The sequence below is a fragment of the Prionailurus bengalensis genome, chromosome A3 (genome assembly GCF_016509475.1).
Source record: "Prionailurus bengalensis isolate Pbe53 chromosome A3, Fcat_Pben_1.1_paternal_pri, whole genome shotgun sequence".
Lineage (NCBI taxonomy): Eukaryota > Metazoa > Chordata > Mammalia > Carnivora > Felidae > Prionailurus > Prionailurus bengalensis.
In genome coordinates, this window is record NC_057354.1 from 127,915,962 (window position 1) to 127,942,871 (window position 26,910).

Genomic DNA, 26,910 nt, shown 5'->3' on the forward strand with positions numbered 1-26,910 from the left:
CGTGAGTAGCTCTGGTTCCACTGGGGGTTTCTCCACCCTGGAGTGAACCCTCAGACAGACACACAGACCGTCTGCTGGCTCTTCCTAGGAGGTGCTTTCACATTTGCTCTGTGATCTTACCATCAATGCCCAGGGAGAGATGGGGCAAGCAGGAAAGAGGTCTCCAGAGCGCAGAAGAGGTTTGAAGCTTCTCTTTGGCTCACACCCACCCGATCCAGCGTTTTTGAGAAAGCTTTACATAAATGAGATGCTTATGGAGGCATATTGTAGACTACTATCCAAACGTAGTCATCGTTACCATTTTCCCACCATATTGTAAATCCCTTTCTGGGTGGGGACTCCAGCTCATTCGTCTTAGAATCCTTAGGACTCAGCACAGCATCTGGTTCAGAGTAAATCTTCAAAACGCAAGTTAAATGACTGACTGACGGACGGAATGAATGAATGAAGGAAGGAAGAAAGGAAGGAATGACAGCATGAAGAGTTAACAACTAGCATGAGTCAGAAGTAATCATATGATTTAATGAGATGTAAACCCTTAGTCTGGCATTTAAGGCCTCTTATGACTAACAACACTCCACGGTTGTGTAGGGAGGGCTCCTAAAGCTAACCTGGGGATTCAAATAAATTTTTCTGATAAAAATATTAGATTTGATAATTCTGATTACAGTTAAAACAAAACTTGAAAACCATCAGAGGAGAAAGATATAGAGTATTTTGTGCTCTTTTATTCTAAAATATGTGTTTTCTGATGCAGAATGTCCTAAATTTTAGCATTAATGTGCTTTGGCTTGCAGTGGCCACACGTGGCTGGTTTTGATGGTTTTTCTGGAGCAGCTGAGTGTGGCCACAGGCCTGCACGCTCATTCTTTTGATGATGTCTCACTGCAGTGAGCACAGCGAGCCGAAAAGACAAAACATCAAAATAGGAGAGGACTGGCTTTAGCTTCCCTAGGTGCACAGACAGGCATCTGGACCTTTTCTGCCTCCCTGGGCTTGCCTCCCTGGGTTTTGGAGCTGAGATCACAGATTCACAGTGGCAGCAAGAAACTTCCTCGGGCTGTCCAGAGGCTGAGAACATCCTCACAAAACCCTGAGTGTCCAGGTTAGAGGAGGAGCGCCCCCTCGGGAAGTTGCTGGACAAGAAAGAGCTGGGGGGAGGGGTGTGGTGAGGGGACTGCCTGGGTCAGACATTTCAAGGTTCATGAGAATCATGAACAAAAACAGCAGCCGGAAGCTCCTGCCTTAAAAGCTCCCACTTTTCTTGCTGATTTGAACGACAGGGTAGTAATTACAGGTTCTTCGCAAGCCTCCTTAGACCACACTGTGTCTCTGTAGGCACTTACATTTTATTTGATGACAGTGACATTGATGAATAATAGTTTCCACCCCTGCAAATGATTACTGATTCTATAGCTGATAGAGTAGAAATTTTGCTGCAAAATTTAACACTTTACACCAGGAGAGAAACATTCTCCCTCGTGGTGCAGTTTTCTCATTAGTGATCTTGTACCCGATTTTTCCCTTCCCCAAATCTCCGGGATTTTGCTAGAAAACTCCACGCATCCTCTCCCAATCTGGGATACAGAGATCAGAAACGATCACTGAGGTTCACTGAACTGCATGCCAAGCACCCCATGGGTGGGAACTCATCTGATCCTGATTGCAGCACAGAAATACGCTATAAACACAGGCACCTCGTATAAATACAAATAGCTTGTCCAAGATTAGCATCGCTGGTGATCAATGGAGGCTGAGATTAGGATCCAGGAAATTCATAATCACCGTGCCGCAGTCGAGCAGGACCTTAAGCAGCAAGAAGAGCCCAAGGAGCCAGAACTCCTGGGGTCCAGTCTCAACTCTGCTGCTAATGACCTCTAACTAGTGAGACCACTGTGCCAGTCTGCCTGGGCTCCCACAGCAAAGCACCACAGAGCAGGCAGCTTGACCAACAGAAACGAATGTCTCACAGGTCTGGCGGCCAGAAGGGCAAGATGAAGGTGTCAGCAGGGTTGTTTCCTTGAAGCTTCTGTCCTTGGCATGTGGAGGCCGTCATCTCCTGCTCTCCTCATATGGTCTTCCCTCTCTGCACGCTCTCCTGGTCCGTGTCTCTACCCACATGACTTCATTTGACCTAACTACCCCTTTAAAGACCCTGTCTCCAAATAGAATCCCATTCTAGGACTTCAGCTGGTGAGTTCCAGTAACACCAGGTCAAATCAAGACGTCAGCAGGCCTGCCTTCCCCTCCCGGGGCCTCTAGGGTAGAGTCTGTTTCCTTGCCTTTTTCAGTATCTCTTTCCCTCTTCTGAGCACATCACCTTCGTCACGGCTTTGGCTTTCATTACCACATCCCTTCCTCGCTCTGACCCGGGTGCCTCCCCCTTGTAAGGACTCATGATTTTATGGGGCCCGTCCGCATAACCCAGGAAGATTTCCTCATATCACTATCCTAAGATAATTACATCGCAAAGCCCCTTTTAGCATAAAAGCTAACATATTAATTTTATCTAAATGACTATTCAAGACTCATCTTATTTTTAAACATTTTATAAACTGTATATATTTCTTTTGAGAGGGACAGAGACAGAGAGAGGGGGAGAGCACGAGCAGGGGAGGGGCAGAGAAAGGGAGAGAGAGAATCCCACACCGTCAGCGCAGAGCCTGACGCAGGGCTCCATCCCACAAACTGTGAGACCGTGACCTGAGCCGAAATCAGGAGTCAGATGCTTAACCCACTGAGCCGCCCAGGTGCCCTTAATCTTATTTGATAATGAATACTGTTTTACTTTTCTATTGCTGCATAACAAACTACCCCACAATGTAGCAACCTAAAACAACAAATTCATTATATTGCATCATTTTTGTAGGTTAGGCATCCCGGCAGCGTGTGGCTGACCAATGGTCCCCTCCCCTTCTGTGGCATCCACTGAACTCACTGTCAGTTACAAGCTAGCAGCTGGCCTGCTCAGCAGATCCAAGATGGCTTCCTTCTCCCGTCTGGAACCTTGGTAGTGTGGCTGATAGGCTGGGCTCAGATGGGCCCCTCTCCTCTCCCATACCAGCTCAGACACTCTCTTAGTGTCCCTCCACCATGGTACATGGACTTCTCACCTGATGCCTCGGGGTCCAAGAGACAGGCCCAAGCCACAGAGAGCAGATGCCACCAGTCTCTTAAGCCTGTGCTGGGAAACTGACACAGCCAATTCCACTGTGTTCTTTTAGCCAGAGCAGTCACCAAGGCCATCCAGATTTAATACGCAAGGATGCAGACCCACCACTTGATGCGATTCGTGTCAAAGAATTTTCAACTGTCTTTAATCTGCTACAAATGCTAACAAACATGTGCTTTTGTCCTCCGTCCATAAGAGATAAAAAGAGAGAGTCAGAAAGAGAAAAGATACCGTTGCAGGCAAAGCCGTTAAATATTTTGGTCATTATCCTTGGTGGACAAGCTGACTGAACGGAAATGAGACATAACTGGAGTCATGAGGGGAAACGGAGAAAAATGCTCAGATGGAGACATAGCAATTAAAATAGGGCTAGCAGCCTGGAGCTAGCACGTGCCAGGTTAGCTAGCCAAAAGGCTGTTCTGTCCTTGAGGGTATTACTAGTCACAGCACAGTATGCTAGGAATGTCCCTCCATCTATTCATTTATCCAACTTAACACTTACTGAACATCTACTGTAAACCAACACTGAACTGGTCATTAAAGATATAAAGATCAGTCGGCAAGATCTGCCTTCCAAGGGCTCTGAGTCCCTGGGGAAGAAAGATATGGCAATCCTTAAGTACAGCATACTGCCTACGGATTATAGTTTCAATGGTAACCTTGGGTCAACAAAACTCGGTTGTACCCACCCAAATTATTTTGGGAATGCAAATGAATGAGTAAAAAGACCAATTATACATCTCTTTAATTTTCCTTGCAATTGCTGTTTAAAGTATGTCTACCCAAGGGAACTTAAGTGCTGAGTTTCTTCGGTAGTCTGAAAAACTCAGATATCAGAAATTACTTGTTTCCTGCACCTATTACTATTTTCTAGTGGAGTTTCAAGACTTGTCTATTATGAAGTGTTGACGGAGGTTCATGCCATCCCCGGGCGCAGTGATGGGAGTGTGTATTTCATAATCGACACAGCACCAGTCCTAGAGAGCTCCTCCTTCCTTTGGGCGGGAGACACCACTAACTGCTCACCCATTACTCTAATGTCTACCCCACATTGTTCAGAAAATGAGGGCCCGCTGTGTGTCAGATGGGACTCTAGACGGCAACAGTCAAGGCAGACTTAGCACTTTCCCTCATGGAACTTATGTTCCCATGGGGAGGATGACAATAAAGAAGTAAACAAATAGGTAAATAATATAAAGTCAAAGGGTCATAAGTGATCTGAAGAAGAAAAAACAGGAGATGAGGCCAAGAAGACTGGGGCAGTGGAAAGTGGGAGAAGGGGGTCTATTTTAGATGAGCTCACTATTTTTCAATTTTCTGAGTCATTAAAGCACATTACATGCTTAGCCTAGTGCCTGGAACACATGATATACCTACTATTCCAATGTGTAACCACCACCCCAGCCCTGCTATAGAGTGTCATTCCTCTACTTGCCTCTTCAGAGAGGAAGAACGTGAGGACACAGCCCAATGCTAATTACCCAATAAATAGTAAATAGTTGGGGAAATGTTGCAACCAGCACCCAAGAAAGATGCCAATTCTGGGGCCCCAGGTTGCCTGAGAAGAGGAGAGACAGAAATAGATGCCTCAAGTCTTTTCACTCAGGATTTTTCATGGAGGCTCAGAGAATGCAGGAGGAAGGACCCCACACAGAGAGCATTTAGATTATCTTCCTGACCTGGTTGCTGTTTTATTTATTTACTGGTCTTGGGGGTGAGAAGTATTCACGGAGCAGGAACACCGAGTAGTCTAGAAATTCCAGGGCATACTTGTGCACTTGTGTAAGTAATTAACTCCCCAGAAATAGCCAGGGGCTTAATTTGGGGAAATTCTGTAGTACCTGGTTTGGCCAGTTTGGTAAATAAATTTACATAGAAAAGAGGTGCCTGTAGAGGGAAGGAGTGGGGAGAGGGAAACAGAGAGACAGAGAGAGGAAGGGAGGGAGGGATGGGCAGAGAGGGGTGTGAGTGCATCCAAGCAAAAGAAGGGTGAGAAGAGAGATAAAGAAGAAAGGGGGGGGGGGCATTTTCCTGTGCGAGGAAAGTCAAAGCTTTATCCTCCAGTCAAAGACCAACCAAGAGAAACAGCCAACGTAGATCCACCATATGCTGTACGGTAGTCTATGGCAGCTACTTCGTGAACGTGATTTCCTTACACATTTTTTCAACAACCCACAAAGGTAGTTGCCATTGTCTGGGAGGTGAAGTAACTTGTTCAATGTCACACAGCTAGTGACAGATCCTAGACTTGAGCCCAGGGCTGTTTGACTAGCAAGTCTGTTTATTTGACTGGAATGGTTTCCACCCATCCAGCAGCAACGTTTCCAGGATGCTAGTGCTGTTGAGTGTGGGCAGCAGGGCTAGTCATTTGACTGCACTCCAGTTCGCTGGAAATTGGCAATCCACGAGTATCCAATTCGCTTTTACTGCATAAAAACCCACTGCCAAAACTAAGTAGCTTGAAACCAGAGCCTTTTATTCATCTTGTTCTGTGGGGCAGCTGATAGTATCTGGGTCGGCTCAGCTGATCTCTGCCAGGCGCCCTCTTGTGACTTGGTCAGTGGCAGTTCAGAGCATCTGTCCTCTGTTTCGCCACTCAGCATCTAGCAGGATGGCTTGGGCCACTCCCATGGTGGCCTCAGAGTCCCAAGTGCGGAGAGAGAGGGAAACCTCGATGGCCAAGCGCTGTCCCACGGGCCACACCAAGTCACACGGACAAGTCCAGTGTCAGGGAAGGAAATCTACTCAAGAGCATGGACAGGAAGTGAATTACTGTGGCCATTGTTTCCACACAGTCTAGCACTGTTTGGGGCAGACTGTTTATTTATTCATTTACTCAGCCAACTTCAGTGAGGACCTTTGAAGCAAGACATACTCTGGACCAAAAAGAAAGGTGAAGTAGACTTTGATCTAGAACTTCCTATCTAGAAGGAGAGATAAGTACACAAAAGTGTCGACAATGTAGTAAGTGTTCCCTACACGTGAAGGGGATGAATAAATTACTCAGGTAGTCTAGAGAGCCACAAACTTATAGCAGGAAAAGCTTCATGAAGGAGGTAGCATTTAATCTGGACCTTGAGGGATAGCTAGGAGCTGTACATGCTCAGATGCCAGAGAGATTGCCTGGTATTAGGGCTGAGCAGCCAACTTGGCTGAAAGTGAGGACTGAGACCTTATTTCCCCTGAGACTCCGTGGCTTTCCACACGTGCACTGCCCTGTTCGTGTGCTGTAAGTTTATGGGGCTCTCTCCTTTATAGAAATTGCTCAGCCTCTTAACCCACTTTCCAGCCCCATTGTCTTGGCATGGGAGTGTTTTCCAGGGAACAAACTGGCGGGAATAGGGAATCGGGAAGGAATGCAATGTTTCGGGAAGCCCATGACCCCGCGGTTTCTGACCCTGTCCCAGATCCCGGAGACCATCCCAGGAGAAGGATACATCCGAGCCAGATGTGTTAGCAGAAAAGAGTTGATTCCAGAAAAGAGGAGGGGACACTTAAGAGATGCTGGAGGCAGGAAAAGCAAGAGCCACGGCTGACTCAGATTTCTGAGTCGCCATAGAATGACAGCAGTGCCATCAACAAGACAGGAAAGTGGAGCGGGTGCCCGGTTTGGGATTTGCTGGGTTTGGGATCTTCGTGCGACACGCAGGAGGGAATGTGCAGTGTGTTGCTGGACCGGAATGTGGGAGAGAGCTGGAGGCTGCGAAGGGGAACCATCAACGAAGGGATGGGTAGTAAAGCCCCAGATACAAGGAGATCACCGGGAAAGAATTTCCCGGAAAAAAAAAAAAAAAGCGAGAGGGGAAATAAGGGATCTTTTATGTAGCAGAGGCAAAGGGAACAGAGAGAAAGCGCATTCCAACCTAGTAGTTAATGGCATCGCCATCCACACATCTGCCTAGAATCAGTCAGAATGTTACATCAAAGCTTGAGGGTTGAGGCACCACGGGTAGAGGATTGAAGATTAGCTGTGACTGCGTTATAATGATGACTCCCTATGTCACTGTTTTCAGAAAATGTCCTATTCTAAATGTGAGTGGCAGCATGGCGCAATGATTAAGAACACGGACTTTGATACCAAAGCTGTGGGATTCACATCCTGGCTGCACCTAATTAATGGCCGCATCCCAGACAAGTCACTGAGGCCCTCTTAGGCTCCTTGGGCATAAAGTGGAGATACCTCCTGCCTGGACGAGTTCTCCCAGGGATTACCGGTGTGAATGTAAGTGAAGTCTGAAGACCCATGCCTGACAGTGTTACAAAAGAATCTACAAGTTTAAATATTTATAGATGCACACACCCAGGTGAAAAGAAGATTGAAATGTTGTGCCATCCAATGAACGGTTTGGGTATTAAGGGACCCAATTGTCAAATACAGGACTGACCTCCCACTCAGGAGGTCTGAGCAGCTAAGGACTCTGGGAACCAGGACCCATGCAGACTGAGAGACTCAGTTGTATGGGAGGGAGGGCACGTTGCAGACACGCAGACACCCTTCATCGTGCAGGAGTGAGATGCCGTGGCCCCCAAGCTGAAAGCTCGGGCCAAGGACGGTAGGCTCATAGCGTAAACTGAACCCTAGAGCCTGAGACAGGGGTGAAATTAGTCACATAAGACAACTGGAGTCCCTGTGGGACAAGAGGCTCCACGACTTGATGATGCTATAAAAGAAAGGAGCAGAGAAAGAGGATTTTATTTTTTTTAATTTTTTATTTATTTTTAATTTTTTTTAACGTTTATTTATTTTTGAGACAGAGAGAGAGGCAGAGCATGAATGGGGGAGGGTCAGAGAGAGAGGGAGACACGGAATCGGAAGCAGGCTCCAGGTTCTGGGCCATCATCAGCCCAGAGCCCGACGTGGGGCTCGAACTCACGGACCGTGAGATCGTGACCTGAGCTGAGGTCGGACGCTCAACCGACTGAGCCACCCAGGCGCCCCAGAGAAAGAGGATTTTAAAGATAATTCCTCGTTCACTCGTGTTCCTCTGCTTCCAGCTGCCTGGAGGGCTGGGTTACCTCTGCTTTTCTACCCTGGATATCTCTGAGAACCCACTCCAAAAGTTGATTATGTTTATGCTGGGGCAAGTGTACGGAGACATAGCCCAATGAAGAAGGCAAGACATGAGATGCAATGTCAGTAAAACCTTCTGAGCATTGCTCATTATCACTTCATCAGCCCTGTGCACACACAAGCACACATACACACCTTTTCTTTATTTCCTTTCTTTCCTTCCCTTTCCTTTCCTTTCCTTCCTTCCCTCCCACCCCTTCTCTTCCCTTCCCTTTTCCCTTCCCTTCTTAAAATCTTTTTAATTGTTTATTTATTTTTGAGACAGACAGACAGAACGTGAGTGAGGGAGGGGCAGAGAGAGAGGGAGACAAAGAATCCAAAGCACACTCTAGGCTCCGAGCTGTCAGCACAGAGCCTGATGCGGGGCTTGAACCCAAAACCCACAAAACCGCGAGATCATGACCTGAGCTGAAGTCAGACACTTAACTGACTGAGCTACCCAGGCACCTCTTTTTTTTTTTTAATTTTTTAAATGTTTATTTATTTTTGAGAGAGAGAGAGCATGAGTGAGGAAGGGCAGAGATCTTTTCTTTTTAATTTGTGCAACTGGTTCCACATTACCTATAGAATAGGCTCTATGCCGATAGAATAAAACATTCAAGGTTTTCTATGATCTGCCCCCACTCTCCTCTGGTTCCTCATTTCCCATGATTCCCTCAACTCTATCCTGCAGCTAAATAGACTGCTTCTCATTTTTTGAGTGTGCTACACGTGCTTATAACTTTTACCTTTAATAACTTGTTCTTCTAGTAGAATTTTTTTTGAGAGAAAGAGAGAGAGAGAGGGAGAGAAAGCATGAGTAGGGGGAGAGGCAGAGGGAGAGAGAAAGAATCCCAAGCAGGCTCCATACTGTCAGCACAGAGCCCAATGTGGGGCTTAATTCCATGAACCATGAGATCAGGACCTGAGCTGAAATCAAGAGTCAGGTGCTTAACTGAGCCACCCAGCTGCCCCTCTTTTAGTAGATCTTAAGCACATCAACTGATTTCTCAGTTTCCATTTCCTTTTTGATAAAACCTATCTTGCCAGACTTTGTAAGCAAAAATACTTTAAATATAGGTAATTCACTTCCTTACATTGCCAAGCACACTATACGCACTTAATGAATAGAAAGGGTTGTTTTATTATTACTATTTCTTCTGTTAGCAAAACTCTTGCTATTTATAAGAGTTTCTGTGTATTATAAGGATTAGGAAAATATAAAGAAATTAATGCCCCCTAATTCCATCTCTGTGAAATAGTTTGTTCATTTCCTCAATCATGTATATATAAATGTATGAGTTCATGCCATATGTAACTGTGTTTCCTGATGTTTCCACACAGCTTTTTGACAAATATTTCCCTACATCACTAAAAATTTCTTAAAAATACAATTTTTAGCTACATACTATTCTACTTCATGGATTTGTTTATTTGATCAATCCCCAATTCTTCACTATGTAGGCTCTTTTGAAAATATCCTTTAATAGGAGCGCCTGGGTGGTCCAGTCTGTTGAGTGTCAAACTCTTGATTTAGGCTCAGATGATCTTGATTTAGGCTCAGATCATCATCTGAGATGAGCATCTCATGGTTCTTGAGATCAGGCCTCGTGTTGGGCTCTGTGTGGAGCCCGCTTGGGATTCTCTCTCTCTCTCTCTCTCTCTCTCTCTCTCTGCCCCTCCTCTGCTCCCTTACTCTCTCTCAAAATAAATAAACTTTAATTAAAAAAAAGAAAGTATCCTTTAATAAATAAACTGTGATGTGCACATTGTTAGAAAAACAACATCTGAACTTTGATTATTCCCTTAGGATGATTTTTACAAATTGAATTAGTGGATAAACACATAGGAACATTTGAAAGCTCTTTACACATATTGGAAAAATTGCCTTCGGAGAAGTGAGATTGATTTTATACCCAGCCACCCCCCTGGGGGCCTTCGGTTTCCTTCTCACCACCTCTCCTCCTATCCGCAGCTCAGGGAGGACGCACATCAGCACAGGGAAACGTCACCCGTAGCCTTGGGTTTTTCAGGGAGCAGACTGTCCTCTCCGGATGTCCAGACAATGGCACTGACTTAAATACTCCTGAGGTCTCCCCACCTGAGACAAAGCAGGAACTGGAGTCGGGTGCCCTCAACTCTGACCACAAAATCCAACATTCTTTGGTTACAACCTCCATAAATCAGATAAATAGAAGGTCAAGCTCTCTGCCTCCTGAGCAGCCTGTCCTCGTGTCCTGCAGGACGGGGAGGCGAGGTGCTCCCTGAAAGGAGGGTGCTTACCACAAAGACTGGCCAAGACCCGACCAAATCAGTCTGGGCCAAGGGGGACCCCAGTGCTGACCTTTCACCCACTTTCCCCTCATTATAATACTAAAAATCGCACCCAGGGGTGGAGACCTAACACGTTGATTAACCACGCTGCCTGATGAGCCTCTACGGTGCTCAGACAGCATTCCTTTACCACCTAGGTTTCTTTAAAAAAAAACTCTCCCTGATTTCTCCTTGGGGGGTCAGCCTGAGGGTTCCCTTTGTGCTGCCCTCCCTTGTGCTGGAGCATGAGCCCCAATAAGCCTCACTTGTTTTTTTTTTGTTTGTTTTGTTTTGTTTTGTTTTGTGTTTTGTGTTTTGTTTTTCCTTGCTTGTGTTTTTGGGCCCCCTGCTGGGTCCAAGGACCTGGGTCTGCTAACATGCAGACTTGCCAGGGAAACTTCTCCCACGATGAGACTGCAGAGTGCAGGCCCTCAGCCGGTCTCCTGGGTCAAACGGCCCACTGATGGGGTTTGGGAATGCTGGTGGGGTCCGGAGCTGACGGCCAAAAAGGAATTTTTGAGATGTCTTTGGTGCAAAAAGGTGATTTTGTTAGAGCACGGGGACAGGACCCGTGAAAGAAAGAGCTGCAGTGGGGTGGCGAGGAGAGGCCGATTATATACTATGAAGCTGGGGGAGGTAAAGGCACAAGGGAGACTTCCAGAAGGCATGTCATATGCTAAAGAGGACTCCTACGATACATAAGGCCTAGCTATTGTCAAGTTGAGGTTGTTTTCCCTCCAGCAGGGCATTAATATTATGACAGTAGGGGGTTCCTGGAGGAATGTTCTACTCTGTATTTGCCTCAAGGATTTGTCAGTGGGCTGCAGGTTATGGGGAAATTCAACCATTCTTGTCTTTGTTGCCTACATCACCGGGAAGGGGAGGGTGATGTTAGGGCTCCAGGAGACTGCGTCTATAGGTTTCCGGACATTAGGCTATTGATAAAATTGACTTTTGTAAACCGAAGAAGACTCATGTCCTGCATGACTGGTGATGTCTATCAGTTAGCAGTTTGTTTTCCTCTTTCCTTGGGCAGCCAGGAGTGCCTGAGGAATGTCACACATACCTAGTGGGGAATTTGTGGGGCATCAGCTTGCCTTACACTCCCGCATCACCATCCTCTCTGCACCTCGACCTCCTCATCTGTAAAGTGGGGAGACTAGTGGCACCTGTCATGTAGGGTTTGAGGTGAGGATTTTGAGAGCTAGCTCAAATACAGAATGATTAGAACAACTACACCTTTGGGGTTCAGTTCTTTAGTTGCTCTGTTAATACTCCTGGCAATTGCCACAATGGGTGGACTTTCTAACAGCACATCCCTGTCATGATAGCTGCAGCAGGTAGAAGAATGCCATGAGCAAGGTCAACACCACACCTGATGAATACAGGCCCTGCCTACAGCGGACTGTGCGGCCCTGGGAGGGGAGGAAGCTGAGGAAGGTGTGTGCCGGGCCCTGTTCTAACGTTCTCTGTTCCATGACATGAAGCTTGGATTCTAAATTTAAACCCATCCCCACTACCCCAAACTGCCATGTGCATTTGAGTGTCGTCTGCGTTAAGGAACAGTTCTTCATCTGATCTCATTGCCATGGTTACACCTCCAAGAGCAAAAACCGTTTGGCTGCTGCTTTTGTCAAATCAGGCCGACTTTTCCGTGATTCAGGTCTGTTGCTGCCTAGTTGCTGACGGCTGCTCTCTGGAGAAGCTCACTGAGGTGGCCTGGGAAGGACCGGAAAGCCCTTCCGCTGGAGGGCCACGCGGGGGCCCGCCATGCAGACCAGCTTCCCAACACGGAGGCCGACTCTGAAGTGTAATGAGCCCTCTGATGGGAGAGTTGGTTGGTGGTCTGGACGGGCACAGAGTCATTTAGTAGCACGCGGGTGTCCTCCGGGTTGTGTGTGAGTCCATCAGCCGGGTCCAGAATGCCCGCCTGGCTGCCGACAGGGCACTGGCCTCGAGTCCAGCGAGGGGACAGACAGACACACAGGAGAAAAGCACGGAGGAAACACGAAAGGTTTGGCTTTGGGGGCTCAAGAAGAGCCCTCCAGCCTCAATCTGGGGACGGGTGGAGTTGACCAAGCTTAGCGGGTTCTTTCTTCCATGCCTTGGAGAGAACTTGCCCTTGCCAGGCAGTTCAGAAATGGAGCAGCAGAATTACTTTAGCGCAGGCGGCTGCAGACTTCGGCTGCGAAGGGTCAGAGCAAACATCTTGCCTTTGAGGGCCACACGTGATCTGCCACATGGTCTCTCTTCCGTCCACCCACAGCCCTTTGCAAATGTAAAAACCATTCTTAGCTCTTGGGCCAAACCCCACTGCAGCCTCTTCCTACGCAGGGCGGCCTCTGCACCAGCAGCGGCTGCATCACCCGATGGGCTGTGACGGATGCAGAACTCCAGGCCCGTCTGCAGAGCCACTGAAGCAGATTCTGCAGTTTTAACGAGATCCTAAATAAAACTCCGGAAAAATCCCACACGAGGAGTTAGGAACAAGCATTTCTCCCTAGTGGCAAAAAAACACAGAAACGTGTAAGCAGGAACAAAGTGCCCCTTTGGCAAGTTCTCCATACGCTTGTTTCAGCATTCATCACAATCTGCCTTGAACCAGTGTGTGTGCACGTGCGTGCGTGTTTGTGTGTCCCTCTCTAACCACATGGAGAACTCCCGGAGGACAGGGAACCGGAACTTGCTCACCTCTGAGTTCTTTGTTCCTTGGATTCCTGTGTATAGAGAAAGAACAGCGCAGAAGCGTTATGTTTCCTTTACTGAGCAAGAAATTCCTCCCTGCCACTTGCTGTGAATCTTTCTAAACATTAACTTCCTGCTTTGTAAAATGGAATTCTAAATCCCTCTTTCCAGGGCGGTTGAAAATACCCAACTATGTACACAGAGCGTCCCTTCCAGTGCCTGGTATACAACAGGCAGCAAAATCCCTTGCAGGGGTGATGGGTCTTGCCAGCAGGCGGAGTCCTGAGAAGGTCTGTGGCATTAGACTGGGAAAAAGACCCTCTAGCAGAAGGGTCTGAAGAGCAGCTGAGACCCTAGAGCCCCCCACAAGCACCATGGCCCTGCCACACCTCCTACATCACGGGTCAGCACCCTGTGACCTTGGCAAAGAGCAGCTGACATCCGCAAAGTGATACTCTCAAGTCCCTCCCCACTGGGTAGGAATTTCAGGAACACAGCTCTTCAAATACCCAGCATGGATACGTCACACGATGGCATCAGGACCAGTAATAATTATGTGACAGTAGCGGGACTCGAAAAACACCAAGAATGTGAGGTGCTCAGCACTTGTGTCTACTTTTGATGACTTATTGGCAAAGAGCGCCATCTCGTGGACACAGAGCTGGTTTAATGATTGCTTCAAAATCCTACCCCCCACATGTAAGCCAGGGTTCATTAAAGGTCTCTTCGAAACTCCTGTGAGAGGGGGGAAAAGGTGGACACCTACCCAAATACGTATTTATTTATTATAAAGTTATATACACTATAACATTAGTAGTGCATTATGCACTATATATAAAATATAACTATTCTCCATGTCTATCTCTGCCCCTCCCCTGCTGGCACTCTGTCTCTCTCTCTCTCTCTCTCTCTCTCAAAAATAAATAAACTTAAAAAAAAATAAATAAACTAGCTATTCAATCAACCCATCCTTTGATAAAAATATGCTGACATTATTGTGTCCTTGTTATGTACCAGGCATTGTCCTGAGCATTTGGAATATTTCCACAAATAAAAAAGACAAAAATGCCTGCCCTCATGTAATTAGATAATAATCAGTAAACTTAATTAATAAGAAAATTATACAGCATGTTAGAAGGTAGTAAGTGCTGTGGGAGAAAAAAATGAACAAATTGTGTAAGGGAGATCGAGTATGTGGAGGGTAAAAGGGCACATTAAAAAAATGTTACTTAAATAAGACTCAGAGGCAGGAGAGTTGAACATGCTGGTATCTGAGTTCCTGGCACTTGGGTCAGAGGGAACAGCCAGTACAAAGGTCCTGGGGTAGGAGTGCCTGGCACGTTTGTGGACAGAGGAAGCCTCTGTGGTTGGCAGTGAGTAAGACACAGAGAGTAGGAAGAAAGGGAATCAGAAGGAAACTTAGGGTAGATAGGCTCTTAAGGGAAGATTATGACTGACATTTTAAAAGTATGTTTCCAGCTGTGGAGAGACTAGCTGTGGAGTAGGGGACAAGGACAACAGCAGAGACTAATTAAGGGTCTATTCCATTTTTCCAAGTGAGAAATTAGAGTAGCTCAGAGCAAAGGGATTATTGTGGTGATGGTATACCAACATATTTTTAAATTAACAAATGAGATTAAAAATATGCAATTAGAAGCTCTAATATTTTCTTTCCATACCCCAATGGGCCCTGAGAGGGTGCTGTATTAGAGATCACACACTTAGGGAAGGTAAGTCTGAAGATCAGAAGGTTGCAGAAGAATTTTACAAATCTGTACTAAGTGTGATACAAGAAAAGAGTTTCGTGGAACAGCACATTTTTAGCGCTGATGAGACCGGCTTGTTTCACAAGGACGTTGGCAAACAAATCTATATAACACAAAAGGCATTTAAGGGGATAAAAATATGACCTAAGATTCACAGGAACTTAACCCTGTATTTCCAACCCTTGAAACATTCATTAATTCGGTGCTGGCAGTGACTCTATAGAACATAACGATACCGTGAAGAATAATTGTATATTTTCTGGATGCAAACATGAATAAGTTCATCCATTTTGGGCTGCAGTGATAGATTAGAGAATGACTCCAATGTTTCCTTTCCTTTCTGTCACATCTTTCAAGTCCTTTCTAGGGGGAGAGTCTCTTTTCCTCCTTCAAATCTGCGCTGGTCTTTGTCCTGTTCTGGTCAATAGAATATTGGAAAAGTGATACAGTGCCACTACGGACGGAGCGCAGGCCACAAGAGGGCGAACAGCTTGTATTTTCTTTGCTACACACATCCCTGAGATCATCATAAGAACGCGTCGGTGGAATAGAGGCCTTTGTACGAACCAAGGCCACACTAGATTCGCCACTGGCCTGCCACCTACTGGCCACGGGAGCGAAAAACTGCCAAAACAAGCTCACAGAGATCAACAGAACCAAAGCATTCCACCCATCTGCAGATTCGTGAGACTTTGACCTTGGGATGGTTTGCTACACAGCATTATTATGACAATAGATCACTGAGATAGATGCTGAGAAACACTATTGGCTTTGTTTGGTGTTTGCTCTCTGATATAACTTAAGATGACAGCCCAGGGAGACCAGAGGATTTGCGACAAGAGTCAGCTTCAGTTCCCAAGTACTTTATGCCTAATGGGCAACTAGCTTATTGGTTTTGAGCAGCTAATATTTGTGCAAATAGTCCCATAGCCGGCTTATTGTTTAGATCAATATTACACACGCTTCTTCAACAATGAACACTTGTTCAACAATCCATATGTGGGCAACCTCAGGGCCCTTTCATCACTGATGACAGTAAGTTAAAAGAATCCAGTGATACTCATGATATCCATGATATTAACATTGAATAATTATTCATGCCTGTTTCCCTTCTGCCAAAAATCCTGTAATAGCCCAGTTTCATGATGTAATTTTAGTGAAATTAGACTTGAACATTTCAAAATTATGTAATTAATTACATTCAGCTTTAATAAAGATCACTCTTTGATTCAAGCCACCAACCGGATACCCACCAGTGCCAGTTAAACATCACAGGTGGCCTCAAGGGACCTCAGTATGATCACTAATTAGATTCCCACACTTTTGAAAAATTAAGTTCTCTGTCTGGCAAGGGCCAGGCAGTTTACAGTTAGTCCATCAGTGAATGTTTAATGTCCGGCTCCAAGTTAATATTCATTGAAAGACTTTCAGTACTATAAAACTAAATATAATTAAGAGCTAAACTGTATTAAGTATATTTCCAAGCCTTGGTAATAAGGCAAAATGGTGATTGTGTGACCTTTTAATGTCATCTTAGAGTATTGTATAACAAGCCTGCCTGAGAGCCACCTTTCTGTCTTAGGAACATGATGTTCTTGACTCATTCACTGGTCACCACTGACTAGGGCTCCGACATCTTACAAAATCAGAGGTTAGCTCACAGAAAACTCAGGGTTCTATATGTGTGCTTCTGATGTCTAGGACATTAAGAGGAGAAGGATGGGCCCCAGAGGGAGGAGCTAGGGTTCTGAAACATGCATAGCATTTGGAAAGTCAGAATGAGGAGAAGGGGCTCCCAAAGACAAGGCTTATCTCAGAGGAGACACGAAAGCTGAAGGATCTTCCTGAGGGCGTGAGATTCAAGCACTGAGTGCCTGAACGTCTCATTCCTCTGTGCTTTCCAGCTCATCCTAGGATCTCAAGTCAGTAGTGAATGAGCGCTTGGAGGGGAACACACAGAGAAGGGAAGATCCAGGTGGGAGGGGTCCCAGAAACAAAGCTCCACACAAACAACTCTTTGCCCAACTAAATGGATTGAAGGAGGGGCCATGTGACAGAAGGTCACAACATAGGTCAGCACCTTGGTTCCTCATTTGAGAAAGTGGGAAGGTTGTTGTTGTTGTTGTTGTTACTTCTGTATTATTTCATGCACAGAGAAGAATTTATTAGGTTTATTAAAGAGGCTATAAGGTGAAATAACTTACCTAAAATAAGAAGTTGTAAAAGTGTATTAGTTACCTATCGCTGCTTTATAAATTACCCCAAAACATAGAGGCTTAAAACAGCACGCATTTATCCTCTCACAGATTCTGCGGGCCTTGAGGCCAGGCATGAGTTGGCTGAGTCCTCTGCTTCAGGGTCTTTCCTGAGGCTGAAATCATGGTGATAACCGTGGCTACAGTCTCATCTGAAGGTTCAACTGTAGAGGATCCATGTCCAAGTGTGCTTGGGTGTTGGCTGGCAGGATTGGGTTCCTTGTGGACGCTGGGGTAACGACCTCAGCTCCTTGCTAGCTGCTGGGTGGAGGGTGTCCCCAGTTCCTTGGCAGCTTGGATGCTGCACTCAGCAGCTTGTTTCATCATCACATTTTTACAATGCAAGCTGAGAAGGTGGGAGAAAATGCTGGCAAGAGAGCATCTCAGCAAGACAAAGTCACAGTGTTGTGTAGTCTAAATCACAAAAATGACGTTCCATCACTTCCCTCACTCAGTTCCTCAGAAGCAGATCACTGGGTCCAGCCTACACCCAAGGGAAAGGATTACACAAAAGCAGAGGCCAGGAGATGGGGGAAATTGGGGGCCTTCTCCAAAGTTTGCCTACCACAAAAAAAGGCTCTGGGGAGATGGACCCCCTCATACTCCGTTGATAAAATTGTACATGTGCATAGCTCTTTTGGAGATCCATTTAGCAATATGTGTCCAAACAGCAAAGATGTCTGTTGTAGGATCCAAATATTCTAATGCCAAGACTCTTGTAAAGAAATTGTTTTTTTAAAAAAAAGACAGAAAAAAAAATTGAGGACAAAGATCTTCATTCTGATCCTCTTTGGAGAAAGGAAACATCGGAAGCCACATAACTGGGTCCCAATAAGGAAACACTGTATCGTGTGTAAATTAGGGGCTGTTTAGAGTAATTGAAAATGAGCTTTATTCACTTAAATATACACATGACCGAACATACAGACTTATCTCAATCTTACTAGTGGTCATATAATAATATTCCACTATATGGATATTACATAATTCTTTTTTTCATTTTTATAAACATTTATTTATTTTTGAGAGACAGAGCATGAGTGGGGGAGGGTCAGAGAGAGAGAGGGAGACACAGAATCTGAAACAGGCTCCAGGCTCTGAACTGTCAGCATAGAAACACAAGCAGGGCTCGAACTCACGAATCACGGGATCGTGACCTGAGCCGAAGTTGGATGCTTAACCGACTGAGCCACCCAGGCTCAGAATTACATAATTCTTCAATCCAGCACTTACAGAAATAGGTAGTTTGGTTGTTCTCATCTTGCTTTTATAAATGTTTTTGTAAATGAACTTGCTCACGGATTCCAGTTTATGTGGAGAATAAATCCCTAAAGGTGGAATTGCTTAGGCAAAGAGTTTATATACCTCTCATATAACCAAATGAAGAATGTGGTACCTATACTCCTACATGCTGATCTAATGCAGAGTGATGGCAAGTGCCTACTCATGATAACAACTTGAGACAGTTGTCTCTTTCCCAGCTACCCTCCCTACCCGGATTCCCGCCAGGAAGTAGACCGAAGGAAGGCTCTGCCAGAGGGCACCAGATGCAACTGAGAAACAAGAATCCCTCATGACGTGTGGGTGTCTGCATAAAGTGCAGAGGGTCATCTTGCTAGTGCCTGGATCTTTCTTAAACCACAGTGCCTGCTGAGCCACACTGGTGCCACCAGGCTTGGGCAAAGGCCAGGCCCACAGAGAAGGATGGAGCCCTCTAGGCAGGAATGGGCCATGATGGAGCATCAGGGCCCCTACAGTTCCCAAGGGATAGACGATTGAATGCTTTAGGACTCTGCTGTCTGCACAGAGGAAAGGAGGAGATGATGAGGGTGGAGGTCTTACCCCGCCTGTCCAGGGGAAAGCTGGCCTTGTGCAGCCAGCTGGGAATCAGATTGAGAATTCACACTGGTCTCTCCAGGGTACCCCAGGTCCCACAGGAGCCGCATAAGTCAGGCTCGAAACAGCTTGTCTGCCCACCCCAGTTCCACACCTACCAGCCAGTGGCATCTGCTCCCGTGACACACAGAAGACTGCAGATGCCTCCTCAGTCCCACTAGCAGGACAAAGCATATGGCACAGAGAGAGACGGGGAGGGGGACAGAGTGGGGGGACCTGTCCCTCTTGTACGCGCTCACTCACTTGTGTTTGCAATCACGGCCTCTGGGAGATTAAAAAAAAAGGAATGGTAAACTCGTAGTATTGAATAGGCAGTACTCAGTAGGGTGAGTAGGTGGTTAGTTGTTCTCCCCATTGTCCCTTCCCTCTGCCCTGGGGGTTAGGTGTTTTCCTGTCCCCTAGATGAAGAACCAGGCGGGTCACAAAGCTCTTGTTGGTCAAACTATTAGAAGGAAGTGTCCCCTGGTCACTTTCACATAAAAGCAGGCTCATTCTGATAGTTAAAAAGACCTATGTAGAATATTAGTGAAAACCTCAAGTTCTAACCCAAGTTTGATATATCTTAGTGTCCCCATGCAGGTCTGACCCAAGCTTAAAAGACTTGATCGGGTGAAGAAGGGCCACGATAGGCATATATACACTCTGTCCTGCTCAAGGAGGTAGGAAGTTACCTACAGTTTCCACCTGTTTGTCACAGGAGCGGATGCAGCTGGGGTATCTGTACACATGTATATGTATGTATATGTGTGTAAATACATACCTGTGTGTTATGTATCTGCACGCACGTGTGTGTGTGTGTGTGTGTGTGTGTGTGTGTGTGTGTAAACTCTCCCAGCTCTTCCACCCACTATGGTTAGAAGTCATGGAAGGAAAAAGGAGTCAGGAAAGGTCCTACCAGGCTGGTAGAGTCATGACTTATCATTAAGCCCTTGCTTTTTGGTGAGTGTGTTTGTGGGTTTCTCAGTGATTCCCCTACTGTGGACTTCTACCTGCTGTTCTCTTAAAATGGGAGACACCATTCTTTGTGGACATGTTGTGGTCCGTTCCACTGGGTCACATCGCCCCTGCCTCCACCTCTAGGCATCCTCCCTCACGGTTCTTCCAAGGGCTCATATGGGTCTTCTGGTCCTTGGGGAAATTCACCCATCTGGTTCAGCAGCGGTAGGAGAGCAGCTTGCTCCCAGGATAGTCCTGGCTTCCTCGGTTCTACTGCTGCAAGCATAGTCTGTAACATTAGCTATTGAATCTCTTAGGCACACTTCAGACCCCAGTGCTTTCTGCACGTCAGACTCCAGGGAACACAAAGTTCTCTGAGTAGACCTTGATGCTGAAGCCTCTCTCACTGAGAAGGAGAAGAGTCCTCCTTCTCTTCTTTCTGGGACAAACGGGAAAGGAGGCATTGGTGGCCTTCCAAGGACTACCTCTGCACAAACCCAACTCCAGGCTTCTTACGGATGGGAGTTACAGACAGAGGTGGGTGCTCATCCCAGTGATCTCTGAGCATGCCCCCGGCAGGTGATCTCACACCTGGGTTTCCATGGGGAGATTCTCTGCACCTCTTCCTCTGCTCTCCGACTGGGGCTTCGCTAAGACTGACAAAGATCTCATTTTAGCCTTGTGCTCTTCCATTAATAGACTTCTTCTCCATAGCCTGCAAGGAGGACTGAAGCTATAGACTGGAAGTGAAATACCCTTTACGCTGTATGCCTTGTTGTCCTATCAGATGGGTTTTAAAAATTGTGCTTCATGTTTATTTATTTTTGAGAGTGAGAGAGATAGAGCGTGAGGGGGGGAGGGTCAGAGAGAGAGGGAGACACAGAATCAGAAGCTGTTAGCACAGAGCCCAAGGTGGGGTTTATACTCACAAACTGTGAGATTATGATAATCTCTGTGAGATTATGCAGAGACTTCAACGACTGAGCCACCCAGGTGCCCTCATCAGGTGTTTTTAAAGAAACAATCAGTGAGCTATTTATCTTTCAATAAAACAAAGAAAAATACGCTTTATGAAGAATAAGCTTTATTTTATAAGAGAAAAGACTTTGAACATAACTGTAATTGAAAAAAATATTTAAGTCAATTAAAACTACATTTTTGTTAAGGTTAATGTAAAATCTTTTTAAAATACAGACAAACTTGTAGTTACTATATAAAGACAACATCAATTACTAGAAAGAAAGGATCCAGGATGTCCTATCCCACATTACGGTTTTTTTTAACTTAATATTTTGGGGTGATAAGACAATAATTTCATGTTATACACTTCATAATGTAGGTAGTTTATTTTATCATTTGTATAATTATTAGAAATTTCTAAGTGCTAAATTTCAATAAAATTTTCTTTTCTTTTACAACTAGAAAATCTAAGTTAAAAGATGCCCATGGACAGAGATATTTCTCAGGCTACTACTACCACTCAAGGGACTCATCAGAATGTTTAGGGCAGAGTTAGTCACCCAAGATTGACTTCATTCTGAAACAATTATGCATGACAAGATGGTGGCCTCTCCCACTGGGCCCGAAGGCAGATGGCTACTCCACTCTGCCATGACAGAGTTTTGGTGTATTTCCTACGAGCATCTAACGGAACACCCTTGGGTCCTTTGTAGCTGCCCTGTGTACAAATCATGAACAAGTTAACATCCTATTCAGACTCAGAGCTGACACTTTCATCTGGGGGACATGTGTCACCAGATGAAGATCAGTTTTGGCCAGATTGGCTTTGAGCTATTCTCTCCAAAACATTGAGCAGGAAAAATTATACTACATCTCTTCTGGGAAAGAATGTTTTTTATATGAAGTTATTTACAACCTCATTCTGAAAAAAAATTAGAATTTAAGTAATTTTCTGGAGTGATATTCTAATAATCTTTAACCAGGATTTAATTTTTCTTAAATCTAGTTTAATATAGCTGACCATTTCGATTTTCCAAAAAGTCTTCCCACCATAGTGGAAACTTTCAATAGAACTGTTAGAGATCTCTACCCTTGAAGCCAGTTCCTTGAGATAAAAACATAAAGCTCATAACTGAAGTGTCTAGAAACTACTGCTAACAAGCTTTAACCTTTCCATAAGGCTATCTCCGAATCATGTTGATGCAATTTGCTTGGAACTCAGAGCAGAATGGATGCCATTTTCAAGCCAAGGGATCTGACCTCCATTTTGTTCAAGAAACATGGTCAGTTATTTAGTAACTGAGCAATAAAAGTAACAGAAAGGGATGAGGAGGAAAAAGGAAGAGAAAGGTTAGGAAAAGGAAATGGGAGTAGAAAATTATTCCTGCTCATGGGAAACACTGACAACAACTTTCTCACAGAGACTCATCACCCCTTTTGCAGGCAGAGAATGATGCAGGAATGGAGTGAGCCAGGAAGAAAGGGGTAAGAAATTAGAGAAGTCCCCAAGTCAAATCACAATTGGCTGCACTGTCCATTGTGAGGACCTGGGCTTTTACTCAGGCCCAGTGGAGACTGGGAAGATGCAAAGGCAGAGTCAGGGAGGTCCATTAGGAGGCTGAGGCTGATATAAACCATTCAAGTGCCACATGGTGGTGACCGGACCAGGGGACAGTCCCAAAGGCACGAAGAAGTGGCTGCCCTATGTTGCACTGTGACAGTAGAGACAATAGCCCAAGGTAATTTAAAACCAGAAGCTGCATGGGCATGTGCTGCTGAAAATGAGGCTAGGGCTGTTCTAGAGTTTCAAGTTCACTTCATCGCCAAGGTAGCAATCAACTTCTGTAACCAACTAGCTGGGCATAGTGGGCATAGCTTTACCATAATAACGATATGAAATACTGTGCTTACTCTTTGCTTTGTTTAGGTTTTGTTCTTTTTGTTTTCACTTAAAAATTAAATGTGGAGCTCCATTTCAGTAACTCTTCTGTCCCTAGTCCTCTGGTACAATTTTCAACCCTTTCTTGAAAAGGTTTCAAATCTGTTTTTGGAGTGATAATCAGAACAATAGCATCCACCACGTCACTGTGGACTGGATGCTCCAAGGCACCCAGGAAGTGGTGCTACTGTGATCCTTATCTCATCGGAGGAGGTTGGGCACATGGAGTTAACTAGTGTGAGGCCACAGATCCTCTCATAGGGAACTGGGGATCAGAGCTTTGGACTTCCATGCCCTGCTACCTCCCAAGCCTGCCTTGTATTTGCATGCTTGTAACTTTGAAAGAGGCCAATTATAAATTTAAAAATATATATATATATATATATAATACATAATATAATATATAATTACATATACATACAAGCTTTAATTTGAACACGGTATGGGAGAACTTAATAGACACAACTACAATGTGAATTTCAGTGTCCGATCTGTTTCTGAATGTTACCTCTATTGGTGAGGGGGGGTCAGAGCCTAAAGACAGACAGTATAGGTCTGTCTTTATGGTGTCATACCTAGAGCAGAAAATTCACACCCATGGACCCAAGAGTCCAGCCCACAAAAAGAAGCAAAGCCTCCCATGAACAAGGGAGACAGGGCTGGTGGTAGGAATTCAGACACCAGGTGTGATCATTTAGGGCAATCGATTTGCTTATGAGCAACACCAGCTGATACTCATGCATGGTGCCATGGGGTTAAAATAATAACGAAATAAGCAAACAAAAAGAACCACCCTGGATTCTAGAGTCAAGGAGACTTGTATGTGAATCCTGGGTTCAACACTTGCTCCCTGGATCACCTTGCAGATTGCCCCTTCAGCCCACCTGTACAATGAACATAACAATCCCCGCCCTCCTGGGTTTGTGGAGAAGTGTGCTGGAAAGTCTTTTGTCAACTGAACTCCACCACCTCTTTCTTCTAAGGTTAGGAGCTGTGGATCCAGAGTCACCTTCTCCACACAGTTCCACGTCAGCATTGCCACGAAAAGAACTCTCACGACATTTGGAGAATGGAGATTGAAGCAGAAGCCACAAACTGGGGAGGTCATGAAGGTGAGACACAATGGCTTCATAAACCTCTCCATGAGCTCCTAGCTTGACCCCTAGACATGACGGTTCCTCAGACTCTCCAGTGAGCACTGGTTTCCCCACCTGCCTCACTGCTTCAGGCTGAAGTCATCTGTGGCTGTTTCTGCCATCCTCTGCCTGCAGCCTTGTAGACCTCTCTCCCTCAGCTCCTCTGACAATCACAGAAGCCCCGATTCCTGTCAAGCTTGCAAAGGCTCTCTTGTCCTGACTAAATTCAGGTTAAGACACGAGGCTCAAATGACAATAAATGCAGAAAATTGGCATTAAGAAATGGGTATGAACAAATGCCATGGGAGCCGAGTGACCATGAAGAGGACATTTGAGGCAATGATTTGTACCAATGATTCTCTTCTTCCTTGGACGTCAGAAGATTCTACCTACTTATCAGAGTCCAAAGGTAGTAAGGGGTCTAGAGAAAGTGTGTGTAGACTGGAAGCCTGGCTGGAGACCTTTCTTACTGCATGGTTTTCACTGAGTTACTGAGCCTCTTAGAGCCTCAGTGAACTCATCTATGCCTTTCTAATTAGTACAGTTAGAATGATACTTTTTTGAGATTTCAAGACCATATGCATGAAACACTGTGCACCGACCTGGCACTTAGTAGGGATTCAACAAAGGTTAGTTACCTTCTCTCCACCACTGATACAATAAAATGAGGGGTGTGTTCACAGACCTGGAGTGACTCAGGAGGGATAGAGCATCAAGTGGGAAGCGGAGAGTGTCCATGTAGATGTGAATCAAAGTCAGAACCTTGACTCTCTAGCTCTGTCTTTCTCCTGTGAACAGTGAGGAAGTAGAACTGAGAACATCGTCACATTTTCATTCGGGGAAGATCCTTTAGGCAGCGATGTGGAGGACGGCCTGTAGAGGACTAGATTGACAATCAGGAAGGCAGGAGAGGTTTGAGGCGCCCTCAAATTAGGGAGGGGGCAATAGAGGTAGAGAAGAAGGAATTTGTTAGATAGGTGGTCAATCAAATGGGCTTTGTGTCAGCTACCAATACGTGGAGCTGAAAGTCTAAGGCATAGTCAGGATCTTTCATAACAGAATTCAGGATCCAGGAGACTTGACAGGGATTTATTTTCTGTCTAGAGGGGCTGAAGTTAGATGTGTCCAAATGTCTGCGGCTGTAAGCCTGGACTGCAACCTGAGCCGGTTATATCATATCCATCGACCGAGGAAATCACAGAAAGAGGAGAAGCAGCTTTGTGGCATCGCACAGTGTGGGCTCAGAGGCGATCAGGACCTGACAGGTCATAGGTTATAATATTAGGCCCCTCAACACCTCTCTGAGACAGTCAATTCAGAGACCATGGTTACCGTTTTGTGGATGCATAGCTGGATGCCCTAAAAGATGACAGGACATTCTGTCTTACTCATCCATGTTGGCTAAGGGAATAATCAGGTCAACAAATCATCCTTTTTCTTCATTCATACTCCTGGCAGCCTAGCCTTCCAACCTTACTACCTTCAGCTTCTGGCTGGACCCCCTGCCTCCAGAGTCTCCGCACTCAACGAGCAATGCTTACGTTTGCCAGAGGCCCTGAAAGATGCTTTGTGCCCATCACTGTTACATTTTACACATATCATTTAATCACAAAAACATTTCCATGCAGATGGGCTATTATCCCCATTTTGCAGACAAGGAAGCAGAGGCATAGAGACATTGAACACATCACCTGAAGCCACTCTGCCTCTGAGGAGTAGAGTCTCTGCACCTAGGCAGTTTGTCCCACATCTGGCCTCTTTACCACTTGGTAAAACAAGATGGCAGATGCAATGATAGTGATAAGAAGGCATGAGCCCCAGGGCCCAGAGGAGGGACACCTACTACAGCCTGGTGGGGAGGAAAGACTTTCTGCAGGCAAAGAGGAGGTGTGGAGGCAGGAGTCATCAAGCAGAAAGCACATAATTGCCTGAGGCGTGATTGTGATACTTTCTTGCTTAGACCTTCTAGTGACTTTCTACTGCAAGCAGCATACAAACCCATCTAACTGCCCAGATCTGGTCTTCACTTACTTCCCCAATACCATCATCCTCCACTCTTCCCCTTTTCCACTAGCTTACCCCTTCCCTGGCCTTCTCTGCACACTGGACCTGCCAGTCTTGTCCCAGACTCAGAGCTTTTACACTTACTCTTCCTCTTTCTCAGATTTCTCTTCCCTCCTCTTCTTCCTTTGTAGCTGAGACCTCTCCAGAACAAAGTTTCCTGCTAGTTGTCCCTGAAATTATTCTTTATCACATTTCCCATTTGTCATCTTCAAAGTACTTGTTAGTACCTGATGATCTATCCATAATCTATCCATCTACTTGTCTATCTCTCTCTGTCCATCTGTCCATCTACCCATCCATCTATCTCCCACCACATACTGAAATGGAAGTCTTCCCTGAGCGCCGGACTTTGTCTTGTGTATTCTGCATCCTGGTGTTAAGCCAAGACCCCTGTACATGTCAGATGAACGGCCAGCTGCCAGTGGAGCTTTGGAAGAGAAACTTCCAACTGCTCCAGGAGAACCTTCTGAAGGAAGGAGGACCAGAGTTGGAGTCAGCCGATAAACACTTGGAAAATACAAGGAGAGTTACACTGGGATGGACATTCATACTGGGGTGGAAGGTAGCCCTCCTTTTCATCTAAAACATCAATCCAAATTAAGAGCAGGACATCCCAATGCTGTTCTAAAATACTAGAATGGATGAATGTCAGATGAAGAGCCCAGAAACCTGGGTTCTTGTCCTCACTTTTTTAAGTAATTTATCCCATCGCATCCCCTCTCTGAAAAGAATGAAGTT